This window comes from Molothrus ater, chromosome 6, assembly GCF_012460135.2.
Source record: "Molothrus ater isolate BHLD 08-10-18 breed brown headed cowbird chromosome 6, BPBGC_Mater_1.1, whole genome shotgun sequence".
Taxonomy (NCBI): domain Eukaryota; kingdom Metazoa; phylum Chordata; class Aves; order Passeriformes; family Icteridae; genus Molothrus; species Molothrus ater.
The window spans coordinates 56,758,029-56,773,404 of NC_050483.2; the positions used below are offsets into that span (position 1 = coordinate 56,758,029).

The 15,376-nt window shown below is 46.4% G+C and overlaps 1 long non-coding RNA gene across 1 annotated transcript in view; it reads left to right on the plus strand.

Moving 5' to 3' along the window:
• LOC118686882 (uncharacterized) overlaps positions 1-12,075 on the plus strand; it is a 62,658-nt gene extending 50,583 nt beyond the window's left edge. The window contains exon 2 of the long non-coding RNA XR_008508432.1: positions 9,206-12,075. This is a non-coding gene — a long non-coding RNA (uncharacterized LOC118686882). The remainder of the gene's footprint in view (positions 1-9,205) is intronic.
• Positions 12,076-15,376: the final 3,301 nt, after the last annotated feature.

The window sequence follows — 15,376 nt, forward strand, 5'->3', positions numbered from 1 at the left end:
ACTGAAGTCCAGCACTTGCAGAAAGCCACCAGATATTAAAAAAAAAAAAGGCCCTTAGATTAAAACTGTGAAAATGTACAATGTTAATAGCAGCACTGATTTTTTTAAGGAGTTAACATGTGGAAAATAGAGCTGACCACATTTAGTTAATGTTTAAAGGATGAATGGTATTTTGTGGCAAAATGTTTTTTTCTGACAGGTGGGGAGGGAGCATCTGAGGCAGAGGGACTAAATGACATAAATTTGTCTTCCTGTGTATTTTGGAACATGATTTATTTGTGTCCATTGACATGACAGCTTTTTTGGTAATTTATTCCTTTCCCAGCAAAGAAGCCTTAATCTCCTTACTGGAAATTGTACTATTTATGCAGAAAATCCTGCCCCTGAGATTGCTTGAGATCATGAGTTATGTAACCTAAACAGATGGAGCTGGAACTTTTTTTTTTGAATGTCAATTCATGTTATAATCCCAAAAGGCTGGAATCATTTATCAGTTCATTTGTAGCATAGAAAAAAAAATAGATTGAGGATTTTACATGGGCATTTAATATATGCTTACATGGGAACACCTATGCCAGTGACAAGACTGTCACTAAATACCAACAGTAATAAAGCTTATTAAGGATTTTCCTCATTCTTATGAACACAAGGACTCAGTGTGACTCACAGAACTGTATGGACAGGACATTATGACCCTCACCCTGCCACAACATGTCCATGGGTGTATTTACCCATTGGATAGATGAGTTTATCTGCAGTGATGCTCTGAAGCCAGATCTGGGAGATCAAACTGGTGAATAAGTGGGAAGGGAGAGGCAGAGGAGAGCTGGGTTGGAGCAGTCCAGGGCAGGGCAGTCAGTGTGGAGAACCTGATTAATCCTGCCTTGTCCAACTCTTGAGCACTACTAAGCCTTGTAATGATGAATCACCCATCCAGCTGATCACATGGGTGCACTGTAGAAGCCAATATATCATACACAATACCTAGTTTTAAATTTCACATTTGCTTAATAGTCCTTTTGCTAACATGGTCAGGCAGATAAAATCCTAAAAGGCTCAATTACCCTTGCAGAAACCTTATCCTTTTATTGTTACTAATGTGGCTGCTCTCATTTCATGGGACTTTAAACCACAGTGAATCTAGACCACAGGAAAAAGAGGATGAAAAGGGATGGGAAGGAAAAGGTAATAAGATTATTGCAAAGGGTAATTAATATAAATGGATTAGCTTAGTGTTCTTAAAACTGACAAGGGTTTGATCAGATGAATTTGGGAGAAGAAGAGGAAAAAACAAAATATTAATTTGAACCCAAATATAATTTTATATCAAGGTGAAGCTTACAAGGGCTTAGGGGAAAAAAACCAGAAACTACTGCATTTGAATATGAACTTAGTCCAACTACATTACTTTTACTCTATTCTGTGGGAATTCCCAATGTGACACACTTGCATATTTGGGCCCAAACTGTAATCCAAGGCTCAAACCATGACAAGAAGCGTTGTTAGAGGAGAGATTTCAGTGCAACCACAGAAAGCTGAAGAAGAGTTCCTGGAATGATGCAGAACTTTCTGCTAAAGCAAAACCAGCATGGAGGAATGCTGCTGCTGCTGCCAAGGCTGGGTTCAGGGGTCTGTGCACTGAACTTGGCCCCTGTGTGATGTGTTCTGGTGTCACTGCACAACAACTTCCATCCAGCAAGGGGTGTAAGGCAGATGGAATGGGCTCTGGGCCAGGAAATGTAACAGAGACCCCAAAATCTGGTCTGCCTCCAACACCCTCTGCTCTCTTTTCCCACATCTGTGGGGGCATTTAACTCCATTTAACTCTTCTTGAGACTCTTGTGGTGCTTGCCCTGTGGGCTGTAATTCCCAAGGATGTGGCCCAGGATGATGGCAACAGCTCAGGCTCAGACCAACCCTTCCTTACTTTGGATCCCATCCTTCATTTTGCTGAAGCTCAAGCACTTCCTCTGGGGAAAGCTGAGCCAGAAAGCTGCTGGCAGCCAGGCACATCAGCATCAGCCCTTTTCAGGCCTCACCACTGACAATAGATCTTGCACTGAAAATATTTCTGAACAGGACAGTAAAAAACAAGTCAGCAGGGGTTAAATGTTTAAATCCAGATGTGCTTACAGTCTCTAAATTCCCTGTCCACCTTAATTTCATTTTTTCCCCTTCTCATATTGCATTTAAGACTGCAGAGAGAACAAAATATTTTAGTGCAGCATCAAGTGAATGAGATTGTTAAAATATGGTCTGACAGTAGAAGGAATTACAGCATTTCAAAGATAGACCCAAGATAGCCAGGGAAGTGCCATTGCTTATACACAATGCTAAGCAACACCTTGATCTCCTTTCTCCTGGATTGGGGACTTTACCTACTTAGTACTGCTAATGTGAGAAAAATTGTGATGGGTTTTTAAATCATTCTGGATCTTGGCCAGTTAATTAATTTAGTTAGATGTTTTTCTATTAGCCAAAAAACTTCAAAGATCCTATTTTTATTTTTCTTTCTTTTATTTTTTTTTTTTTCACAAAGAAAGCAATGAGCTTCTGCTTGTAAATATATGTAAATGTTTACCTGAGCAGGATTTTGCTCAGGCTTATGCAGCGTGAGCTTTCTTTAGAATAGCTTTTCCCTGGATGATGTAATTTACTTGACTGGATATTTTCTACCCTTGCACAACTGTGTTAGTCGATCTAAGCAGATTAACCTAAGCACCAACCTGGCACTCACTTTGCCAAACGGTGCCCTGCAGAGAAGGATTGTTATTTTGGGGAGGCAAAAGGATCTTTGTGCCTGAGATGACTTTCAGATGGGTGTTAGTCTGTTTGTGTGTAAATAGGTCTGAAAGCCCCAAGGAGGATGGGCAAGAGGAGCCAGACACTGTATTAGCAGTTATGTAACAGCAGCAGCTCCAAGAGGAGGGGAAAAAAAGTTTTTTCACCATTGTTACAATGACAGTTGAGAATCAGATGATTTAAAGGGCATAGAGATGACTTTAAAGGGAGTATCCACTTCTCTGGCTATGCTTCCTAAATCCTCAGCCCCACAGAACTCCGGGTATCAGAGTCTGGGTTTGTGGAGGACAAGGGGAAAATAGAGAGAGGGGAAAAAGAGGGAGGTTTATTTTTAGCAGAAATGATTCTCATACAAGGGAAAGGTGACAGACTGATGGCTTTCAAGAAATGCTTTGTTTAAACTGAAAGCACAGAATGCAGGAAGCAGATTCAAGCCATCTCCATAGCTCCAAAATGCTGCAGCATCACCCGGTCAGTCGGCCCTTAAGGGCAAGATAATTACAGCTGTGCTGTCTGAATGAGGGAACTTTTGGTTCACTGATCAAATATTTTCTTTGAATCAACCTGAGATGAAAATCTGATTTCCTGTTTTTGTTAGGGTTTTGGGGAGCTCAGCATTTCCTTTCTTTCTTTTCACTTAAAATTATTAATGTAATTCAGGCAGTGTTCAAGAAAACACAATTTTTCATTAGTACTAGGGAGATTTTAAGACAAAAGTGCATCATGGACAATTTTGTTATTGTAAAAGTACTTCCAAAATTCAGCTCAGATACTTGGTCACCCCAAAACTGCAGGCTCCTGTGGTGAATATTTTTCCTGGATTTCTACTAAACTCTGAGCTAATACTCAATTTCTCAAGATTCCTGCCTATTAAAGACATACATTTGGCACATCCAATCACATCTCCCTCTTGTGGCTATTTCCCAGGACTAAAATGACCTGCTATTTACTAGGCATTATGTAGGATTTATATAGGTTATACTTCATTTTCCAGCCCTGAGCCCTGCTGATCACAGCATGTGGGTGTTTGAGGGGCTGCACCACCATTTCCAACCTTGTGCTTCCCAAACAAATTGTCTCCAACCCCTCTTCTGAGCTTGGGGACATCAATACCAGCCTGGAGGGTCCCACCAGCCCCGTGACAACCAGCTCATCTTTTAGACAAGCCAAGAGAGATGTTAGGAAAGAAAATGCTTCTGTATCTGAGTGATGGGCAGCTGAACAATTCTCTGTTTCATCACACAATCCTGATGAATCTTGGGCTTTATAAGGAGTTTTGCCCTCCAGAGCCCTTGTGGAGATTTTCTCCTAAATTACAGCATTTTGCTGCTCCCCACTTGGGTTTTACAAATAGCTGCTTTTATAACTACATTTATCCTCCTGCTAACGGTTTCACAGCAAATGATATTTCATTTTGATGAGAAAGCTTTTGAGCTGAAGCCAAATCGCTCCAGGCAAAGCAGATTTTGTTTTCCTACAGTTTAATCAGTAGGAAATTAAGAGGCCAATATTGTTCTGCCACAGACATGGAGGCAAGCAGCTGCCTTTTACTTGGGTGAGTTTTTCCTCTCTTGCACTCCCCAGGAGTCAAAAGCCACAATGTCTAACATAAATCCAGTGGTCTCAATCCTCAGCCCATGTAAATCAGTGTTGCTCCATCAGGAGCAGGTTTACAGCCTCCATCAGTCAGCAGGTACAGAGCATCCATCACAGAATAGCCAACCTCTCTCACTTGTTTAAAATTCAATTCTACATTTTAAGAGAAAACTGAAGCCATAGCACAGATTCCTGTTTGTGTCCTTGCCTCCAGGGAAGGCAGCTCCTAAGCAGCTGCTGGCAGCTGGTCAGACAGTATGAAAATCTACTGGAACTATATATATATATATATGTATATATAGATATTTTCATGCTGTCTGGAAGGGTCAAGGCTTGGCTGCTCCAAGGGAAGGTGTTTCAAGGAAAGCATTCTTGCCACACTCTGTTTACAAGGGGGTGACTCAGCCACAGAAATATGTGACTTTTATCACACATTTCAATTCTGTAAAAAAAAACCAAACAAATTTAGGGGACTTCGGCCTGCTTATTCCACAGCTCAAATTCTCAGTATGAAAGATGTTTATCTCAGAGGTTTTAGCAAAATGGACTAAATGTTTTCCAAGCATATACATTTTCTGTGTGAAATACAATGCCTGTGTGGCTGTAAAACAGACCCTGCAGTGTGATTTAGGTTTCCCAGCACATGCGTGAAAAACAATGAGGGGTTTGTAAATTCTGCAAAGATGCCCATGTAAATTCTACAGAGATTTATCCCCACGATGTCTCACTCCTCAGCAAAGGGCTTGCCGTGCATCCCTGGCCCGTGGTCGGCAGGGAAAGCTGCTCCGAGGAGTTTCCAAAGGGCTTGCCGTGCATCCCTGGCCCATGGTCGGCAGGGAAAGCTGCTCCGAGGAGTTTCCAAAGGGCTTGCCGTGCATCCCTGGCCCATGGTCGGCAGGGAAAGCTGCTCCGAGGAGTTTCCAAAGGGCTTGCCGTGCATGCCTGGCCCATGGTCGGCAGGGAAAGCTGCTCCGAGGAGTTTCCAAAGGGCTTGCCGTGCATGCCTGGCCCATGGTCGGCAGGGAAAGCTGCTCCGAGGAGTTTTCTGCGGTCGCACAGGGAGCGCTGCCAGCGCTCGGACTCTCCCCGGGGTCATCCGAGGCTGAGAGCAGCGCTGGCTCCGGCTCCTCCTGCCCTCTCTTAATCAGGATCAAACCAAACCTCATCCCCCCTCCACCCCTGCTCCAGCTCCGGGCCGGGGATTTCCACCCGCTTTGCCGGGTTTTTAAGGGGTTTTTAAGGGGAGACATCTGCGAGCTGCAGCTCTGCCCGGCTCCCTTGGGTTCGTGTTGGAGCAGGCTCAGCCTGGGATACCCGGCAGCCTGGAGCCGAGGAGATAGATGGAGATGGATGGATGTGAGAAAACCCTCTAGGGAGGATGGCACTGGATGTGGCACTGTCCTGGTTTAGGGCAAATTTGGGAGAGAATCTCCAAAGTGGGGCCCCTCCAGAAAGCAAACCCACACTGCCCCTCTCTCCAACCGGTTCGGGAAGATTCCTCAGAGAGAAGTGGAAAGAACCTGTTTATTTAACAGGCACAGCACCCCCAGCACACAAAATGAACAATCCTGGGTGACACCACTGTGTCACTGCTCTGAAAAAGATGACAAATTCAGAAAGTCTCTCTGGGGGTGCTCGCTCTGTTCTCAGTCCCTCCGGCGCTGGGGCAGCTGCTGCCCAGAGTAGGCCCCGCTCGGCCACAAGGGGCAAACTCTCGGTGTTTGCCAGGCCCCAGCCCGGAGCAGGTTCGAGTTGATTCCAAAAAGGAAAGGAGAAACAGTCCAGGAAGAAATTTGGACTGCTTAGTTGAACTAACTAATGAGCAGAAGTAAGAGCAAGCAGAAGCAAAGCAGAAGCAAGAGTGAGAGCAAAGTAAAAGCCAAGCAAAAAGCAAAAGCAGCACCATGTACTGCCCTGTCTGTGTGTGTCCCACCAGATGTGGAGGAGCAGCTGATAAGAAACCCAAACAAAACTTTCACTCTTCAGAGCCAGTCTTGAAGGCACAGAACATAATATCCAGCATAAACAGAGCACACGAATGGGGATACAAGCATCATAACATCACCCTAGGACAGGCACCAAGCAAAGCCAGCTGAGCTGCCTCCCACCCAAACAGGTCCCCCCAGCCACCAAACATCCCCTGCCCAGCATCCAGAGCCCGTGGTGGGGATGATCCCTGTGTTCCACAGGGAAGGAGCATCTCCCATCCCTGCCCCTGCATCCCGGGGAAGGCAGCTGCAGGTAGCTCCTTGTAGGACAGGAGGGGTGGCATGGAAAGCCCTGTCACCTTTCTCAAGGCTTCCTCACCTTGGAAGGAGAATCAGCACTTTATCACATCACTTTAAAGCTCCTTAATTAGCCTGTGGTATCAGGCAGTTCCTGTGCCAGAGGCTGGCTGGGTCTGGGTGACACCATAGCCTTGGTTTTGTCACATGGAAGGAGTTTTCATGTAAACCACAGCAAAACCAAGTGTTTGCCTGACTACGCAGCAGGATGGGGGCAGAGGGGATGTGGAGAGGGGCACTCATGGCACACAGGATTTGTTTGTGGAATGTCCTGACAGGCTCTGGACGAGCTGGATTTCTGCAGGTCTCACCTCCAAAGCATTCTGTGCTCCCAGCTCCCTGTGCCACAGCTGGTGGGAGGAGCAGGATGGGAATTCTTCTCAGAGAAAAGCTCCTCAGCATCTGAAACAACCATTCCATGTTTTGCCCACCACGTCATGCTGCACAGCTCACAGCCAGTGAAGATGGAGTTTTCCTCTTTTTTCTCTACCTGAAGTCTCACAAAAGCCTTTTTCTGTAAGACTTTCTCTTCTGCTGTGGGCTGTGTCTCAGGCATCACCACCACAGCAGATCCTCCTCATCCTCCTGCCTGTACCAGGGCTCCCAGCCACATCTCTGGGGCACTGAGGGTCAGATAAGGACCTCTGATCCATTTCATGCCAAAAGTAGAGGCTGAGTTAAAGTTTTTAGGCACTAAAATTGTTGTTTAATTAGGTGGCTAACTCAGCTGTTTACTCAGCTGAGAAACCTGCTTTCCATCTGTGAAATGAACCTGCTTCCCCCTAAGCCAAGCTATGGCTCCCCAGTTAGGAGAGGCACCAAAACCAGAGGCTCAGGACTTCTCCTCACTGCTCCCCTCCTCAGGGCTGTGCCCCCCATTCCTTGTTCAACCCCACCTACTGCTCATCCCTCCCAGAGCTGCTGATCCTGCCTGAGGCACAGCTTCCCCCTCCTCTCTCTCAGCCCCCAGCACATCTCCCCTCCCAGCCCCCAAAATCCTGCCCCTGGCATGAATATGCATTATGCAGCTTGGGGCTTTTCCTTAAACACAGGGGTGCCCCTGAGTGCACCCACAGCTGCTTTTTTTATGGATTTAAAAGCAGTTGTACAGATGTATGTGCACTCATGTGAATATGGTCATGTGTTATTGCAGGGAATTGTTTCTCACAAAAGTGTCCAGAAAAGGGCAATCTGGGACTGCCTGTTGCTGATTTTTGTCATCTTTACCCCCACACATGCAGAGGAGACTTCCACAATAAAAACTGAAAATAGATTCCTGATGAAGTCTAAATTAAGAATATTTTCCTCTGCTTAGGCAGGCATTTGACAGTGTAATTCTTAAATAGACTTTATTGCTATTAAATTTAATACCCATGAAGGATTACATATCTGCTTCTTTGCAAGTCTGACAGGATTAGGAGAGTGGTGTCTGCTTAGTGTTCTTAAAACATCAAACACTGACTAAGCCCTGAGCAAGAAACCTTTTCTGAGGGCTGTAAAATGCCAAGGGTCCAGGGAATTGCACGGTGCCAGGAAATCAGATGGCGTGCCCTTTGAGGAGCTCCACATTCCAGCTGCCAAGGCACGTGGTGACAAAAACACAGCCACTGTGTCTGCACCCAAATATTCCAAATTCTGCTCTCTGGCACTGTAAAAACACTGGCTTCAAGCCAGGCAGCTGGCTGGAGGAGCAGGAGCTCACACCCCTTCTCCACAGGCTGAGGAACTCTGGGATTTGGGGACAGGGTGAAAACACTTTGTAATACTTACGTTGCAAGCAATTAATTGTTCAGAGCTGCACCGTTTGTAATGATCTCACTCTCTCTCAGAGATATATATGGAAAGAGGGTCAGCTCCTCTCTGGATTTGTAGTGGGGATGTTAAATCCTTGTTAGAGCAGGAGGCACAGGCCAGGATGGGATGAGCCAGGTTGGCTCCAACCTTCCTGGAATGGTGAGGGATTGGCACAAGGCCCTTTGAGGGATCTGTCTCTTTAAAATGATCCTCAGTTTCTCAAAAGAGGCTGAAAGTCAATATTGTTTGCTCTAATTAATGGCCTCACCAGCTCAGGCACCAGCCCTAGGCAAATCCACCCCAAAAATCCCCTGGAATAAACACTAGCACTTTGATGATAGCTAGGAGGTGACTTGCCTTGCATTACAGTAAATTGGCATGTGGGAAGAACAAACCAGCCTTGCCACTTCCCAGCTCCCTCTGGAAAGCTCCTGAGCAGGCTGGGATCCTCCCCCCTCCATCTCCAAGGGACTGGGACCGTGTCCTGCAAGTCAGAGCCATCCCTGCCAGGCTCTGAAGCACAGGATATAAAGGTGCAGGGGCAGGGAAGCCTATTTTTGGTTCAGCTGCTGTTCAGGTGACTCCAGCATTTACAAAGATGGATTAACTCTGGATATTTACAGGCATAAGAGTTTGGCACTGGAAACCCTAGGAAAAAAAGCACTTGAATTAAAGCAATTGTGGGGATTCTTATATTAATATTATTTTTTGTGTTTTCCCTGTTACAGCTCCAGGGAAGACAGCATGCATGGCAGGAAGGCTGGAGGCACCTCCACAGGCAGAGCTGATCTGCAGAAGGTGAATGACAGCAAAGCAGCAACTCCTGGTGGGCACAGAGAGGATTTACCCACCTCCAGCACGATGTGATAGCCAGGAATCCCTGGAAAGCTCATTTTCTGCTACAAAGGGGGAAAAAAGAAGAGATTAGAAAAGAAAAATTACTCTAAGAGTTGCCTTCAAAACTCCAGCAGCAGATTGAAATGCAATCTCCAACTACGTCTTCACCTCCACCGCTCAGCTCAAATTCCTCCTAACTGTTTCCTTTACATCAAAGACACAGAAACTTGAAAAAAAAATCAAAGCAGCAAACAAATCATGAAGGAAAAAGGGCTTCTTAAGCAGTGAGTGAGCCAGGCCTCCATTTGCCTAAGGAGAGCCCACAGACAGAGCCTTGCAGTTGCTTATTAAAAGATGGGGTCACATGGGAAGGCTCTTGGCTAAATGCTCTGCCCCAAAACCCACATCTAGGCTCAGGTAAGCCTGGTTTAAAGCCTCACTTCCAAACCAGGCTGCTTGCACTGAAAAACAGCTGAGGGCACAGGAGAAAATCTGGAGTCATTGCCAGGGGCTGGGAAAGGGGTCAGGCACCTTGCCAGGGCTTCCCAAGGGCTGAACCTCAGCCACAGTTACCCAGCCCCAGTTAAAACCCCAATTTCTGGTGGGGAAATAAGAGTTTTCATGAATAGACTCCAAGTTGGGAGGATGTCACTGTGTCACAGGTTGGAATCATCTGCTCAATACGAGATCACAGCATCAGTCAAGAATAAATATTTCCATCCTCATCTCAGATTTATTGTCACTGGAGGCTGATGTGGGTGCATGAGGAACCAGGCATGAGCCACCTAACACAGGATCACAGAATCACAGAATGGTTTGGTTTGGGAGGGACCTTAAAGATCATCTGGTTCCAGCCCCCTGCCACAGGCAGGGACACATTCCACTATCCCATGTTGCTCCAAGCCCCATCCAGCCTGGCCTGGAACACTTCTAGAGATGAGGCATCCACAACCTGTTTGGGCACCCTATGCCTCACCACCCTCACAGTGCGTGAATTAGAATTAGGTTAGAATTTCCTCCTAATATCTAATCTCACCCTGCCCTCCTCCAGTCTTAGAGCCATTTCCCTTTGTCCTGTCACTCCATGCCCTTGTCCGAAGTCCCTCTCCAGCTCTCTTGCCAGCCCCCTTTACACACCAGAAGATGAAATAAGGTCTCCCCAAAACCTTCTGTTTCCCAGGCTGAGAAACCCCAACCCTCTCAGCCTGTCAATATGGGACCCAGGAGGTTTTTCCCCATATGGCTGAGTGGGAAGCAGCCCTCAGAATGAGAGGGTAATTCACTGCCCAGCCCTCAGTAACAAACACTGAACACACTCCTGATGCAGGGCTGAGGGATCTGGCAGGGAGCAGAGCACTCCTGGGGAGTTTCCTTTGCATTAAGTGCTTTTGACACTAATGTTGGTGCCTAAGCAAACACATTAGGATGACTAAAACCACCTGGGCTGCTAGGAATCACAGAGCACACACCGGGAATGCATTGGCTGAGAGCAAAGCAACGTGCTTTTGTTTTCAAGGCATCGGTGTCTTGGGTTCTGTGAGGTGCTTGTGGGTGAGACAACTGCACTTCCTCACAGCACCCCTCTGCTATTTATGAAGCAGACCTAAATAGTCTGCATTAAAAAGTCACATCTGTGGATTATGCTCATGTGAAGTGTAATTGGAGTTTATTGTGCTCTTTGCAGATACAGGAAATAAACCCACAGCCTGCACTCAGTAGAATTAGTGTTGCAAGGATGGCTAAAAGGGGAAGAAATTCAGCTTCACTGCCTGTATTTCCCAGTGCTGCCACACAGCACTAAAGGTTTTGTTGCTCAGATCTGCAGCCCAGATATTCCTGTTTGGAAGAACCTGAGATTCCAGGGATTATAAAGGATGCGTGGGAGTACTAGGCAGATCTCCATGCTGAAGATGAAAAAGACTCTCATAGAAATACTTAATGGCCTTTGAAGCAAGAATAAAGCAGGCAGGATATTTTTAGCAGCCTGCCTGCACTTGCCAACACCTGCATCTGCTGATGGCAGAGGCTCCCCAGGGTTGGCGCTCAGCACCTCTCTGCCACTCCACTCTGGAGAGCAATGCAAGAAAAGCGGGAAACACACGTGCTGGGCTGAAAGAGGCAGTGTCCCCTACTAAAGGACCCCTGAAGAATCACCTCTGAAATACGTCAGGGATGATGGTTCCCCTTCTGCCAACCTGTTTGGGCTTCAAAGATGCCACCCTGGAGCACTGAAGGTTGCATGGTTGGAATATCCCTTAGGACATGAGAAGGACCAAGGTGGGACTTATCCATCAAGACTTCACAAGCTCCTTCCTTTGCCCACCTCTTTTCTTGGTTAAGGACGTGGTATCTCCAACTGGACCCTCTGTTTTGGGCTTCTTTCTGGAAATCCAGATGGTGGCTGTTGCTCCAAGACACCAGCACTACCCAGCTATGGAAATGCTGAAGTGATGCGAGTTGAAATTTCTTTGGAACTCACACTTCAAAGCATCATAAAAATACAGAGTGGTTCAGTGTTTTGCATGTTTGCTTACCACTCCAAAGAGCACTTAGGAGCAGGTTGATAAGTGGGGCTTTGTAATTATCCTGTGTGTTTTTCCTCTCACCCCATCTGCCATGAGTTTCCTTGGGAACAGGCACACACAGTGGAGTGAAGCATTTTCCCATGTAAAACTACCAACACCAGATTGTGTATGTTCTTAGGAAATTACTTGTTTTCACTTGTTTGGTTTTTTGACATTAAAAATTTGTAGTGTCAGAATTTTCCAGTAAGAGAAACTTAATCTTATTGTACAAGGAATTCTCCCAAGCCAGTAATAACATTTCTGAAGGAACCAGTCACGGAAAACATGTTTCTCAGCACTGTTCTCAGGACAAGAAATTTCCTAGGCAAATCTAAAACTCAAAAATAAAAAAAAAGGAGAAAAAAAAAGGAGAAATTAAAGCCAAGGGTTTTGGATAGAGGGATGACTGGAACCACTATTTAAGAGTGATAAATGGGAATTCAATAACTTTCTGCTCCTAATAAGAGGATTTTCCTGCTTCACCAGGATAGCCAACCATTGTAGTTTAGATTACAAAGGGTCATCTCACACTGGAATAAAACTATCAGTTTATAGGGGCTGGGCCATGCAAATCCACACACCAATATTCATCAGCTTTCCAGCTTGATGAGAAAGTCCAGGATGAGTTTCCTGGTTGCCCAGAGAAGCTGTGGTGCAGAGTCCCTGGAATTGTTCAAGGTCAGGCTGGGTGGGGCTTGGAGCAACCTGGGATAGTGGAAGATGTCCCTGCCCACGGCAGGGGTTGGAACTGGGTGATCTCTCCCTCCCTTCCAACCCAACCCACCCCACTCACATGAGAAATACATTTTGCTGACAGAGTCCCATCTCTCCATTCTCCTGTTAGAAGGGGAGACATGAGTTTTGTCTCTGCTGAGGCTTGTGTGTGCAGCAAAAGCCCTTCTGTCAACAGGCACCAAGGAAACCAGCTGGCTACATCCCAACTAAACCATGCAAGATCCAATCCACCAGCTCACAGCCTGTGGGATTATTGCCTGCTTGAGCTGAGGCATTCAGCTGGAGCAGGGTCTGTGACCAGGGCTTGAGGAAGAGAGGAGTCACATCACCCTCGAGCCCTCCTTTGGGCTTGCCTTTGCTTCTGCCACTGTGCTTTGTACTTACTGTGCTCCTTTCCATGGAGTGAGAACATCCCTCCTCTCATCAGGGCATCCTCACTCTGCACTCTGATGAGCCACAGAAAGTTTGGCTACACAAGGAGAAGAAAAATTTTTTTAAAAAAATTAAAATATTTCATACTTACCAAGGACTGTAAAGAGCATCAACTTGATGAATACTGTTCACTACTAACAGTAATGATTTATTGATTTTTTTTCAGGAAACAGATTAGTTTAGAGCCAGTCTGATGTAGATCTTTCTTTTCCCTGTATTTATTGCTGCTGCTCAAAGTCTTTCCCTGTGATCTGTGGGCATGTTGCAGGGCTGAGCACTGCAATGAGCATGGTTGTGCTGGATTATTCACTTACCAGGGAGGATCTTTGTAACAGGAGGCCAAGGGCAATTGCAATCCCATTCTGAAAAGCTGTATTTCATTTTTTATTCAGGCATCCTTTGAGGAGCCTTGAGAGTTTCTCCATCATCTGAATCTATTGCCTTAATCTAAATTGTTGATTCCATTGCTTTCCATGAATTTAGCACTTAAAGGGATTAGGGCAGAAAAAACTTCAATTTTCTTCTGACCTTTTAACATTACCAAATGAAAGTTGGGACATCAGTGAAGGGATTTTAAGTCAGTAACTGTTTTGTAGTAACTGTGTTTGTGAGCCAAACACTATCCCTGCCCTAATCCTTGCTCCCTGTATGGAGCAGAGTCATCTTCTGGGTTTGGCTTCACAGCAGCCTTGCCAACAGGACAGAACTTGCAAACAAGGCAAGAGAGCAGTGATCCAAATAAAAATTGCAGAGACGAGGCTGCTCTGCTGGAGCCCCAGCAAGTTCTCTAAATGGGCTGCTGCTGAAATCCTGACCTTGTTTGCTCTTGGGCTGCCTGAGCTGCTGCCTACCCTGTAGCCAAGATTAATTAATTCTCATATTGATGTGTCGAGCCGCTGCCATGAAACCATAAAACAGGCAGAAAGCTGTCGGCATCCTGTAAAACTCGAGGAGGAGACAGGGAATCAACACGTAGGGATTTACAGAGTGACATGCCAAGCTTGCACAGCTTTCATCTCAGGTTGTGCTGCCTGAAAAGAGGCAGATCAGGTACCTCATTCTGGGCTGTTACCTTGGGCAAGAGTTAATGGATTTGCACAGGCACAAGTGAAGGGACAGTAGCTGAGGAAACCAGATCCTCGTGCCTTTGATGTCTCTTCTCTTGCACCAGGTAAGAAGCTGAGCTGAGGAGGCTGCCTGTGGCAGACAGGTTTAGTTACAGTGATGGGCTGTGGGTTTAGATTTCCTTTTGGCCCCCAGCCTCCTCCCTGGCCCTGTTTTGGTTTCCAGTTCTGTCACTTCATACAGTTGCAGTGGCATTGCTGGAGCTAGAACAACAATTTTAGAGCAGGGTGGTTCATGCTTATGGAGGAGATGATAGAGGGGAAAGCAAAGCAGCTGTGCAAGAAGCAGCAAGGCTGGAAGGAGAGCAGGAAGGAGCTCCTGGGGCAGGAGCATTCCATCCCCATCCCCTCGGAGAAGAAGGCCCAGGGGTTTGTGCAGCCCTTGGCTGTGCTGGGGTCAGGCAGGTGGCTCAGCCACAGTGGGGCTGTGACAAGGACCCACAGGCTGCCCACCAGGCCAGCTCCACTGCCTTCCTTCTGTTCTCTGCCTCCCTGGGAGAGAACCAGCTCTTGCAACATCCCTGCACTCTCCAGCACAATGAGCCCCTGTCAGGAGCCTTCACTTGCTCCTCTACCAAAGCACAGGGAAGCCACAGACAAGAACTGTGGTGTTGCAACATCATTGTGCTGTCACAAGTCATCCCAGCTAAAAATAAACTGCTGCTAAACAACCTTCAGACTCACTTTCACCAAATGCTGCAAGGATGACACCCATCAAGAGCACTAACTCAGGGCACAAATAGCTTCAGAAACTCTGAGGAGATTTTGGTTTTTTTTGTCTCTCTTCTGACGGTAAATCCCCCCAAGCTTTCTCCTGATCCTCTATCTGATCAAGTACCCTGGAGCACCTGTGGCTTCTCCACAAGCTTTATTTCAATGTGAAGGCTTTTTTCTCCCTGCTCTCCTCACTTCAGGGCTCTCACAGAGGCCCAGGAGGGCAAATCCCCACGTGGGGCCAGGAACAACCCTCACCTTTGCTTTGAGCTGAGTAGAAGTGCCCTGTGAGCTCTGGCTCTTAGCTCACCCTGCCACGTTGTGTGGTGATGTGCAGGTTTAGCTCACCCTGCCATGTTTTGTGGTGACATCCAGGTTTTTCTCACCCTGCCATGTTTTGTGGTGACATCCAGGTTTTTCTCACCCTGCCATGTTTTGTGGTGACATCCAGGTTTTTCTCACCCTGCCATGTTTTGTGGTCCATGCAGGTTTT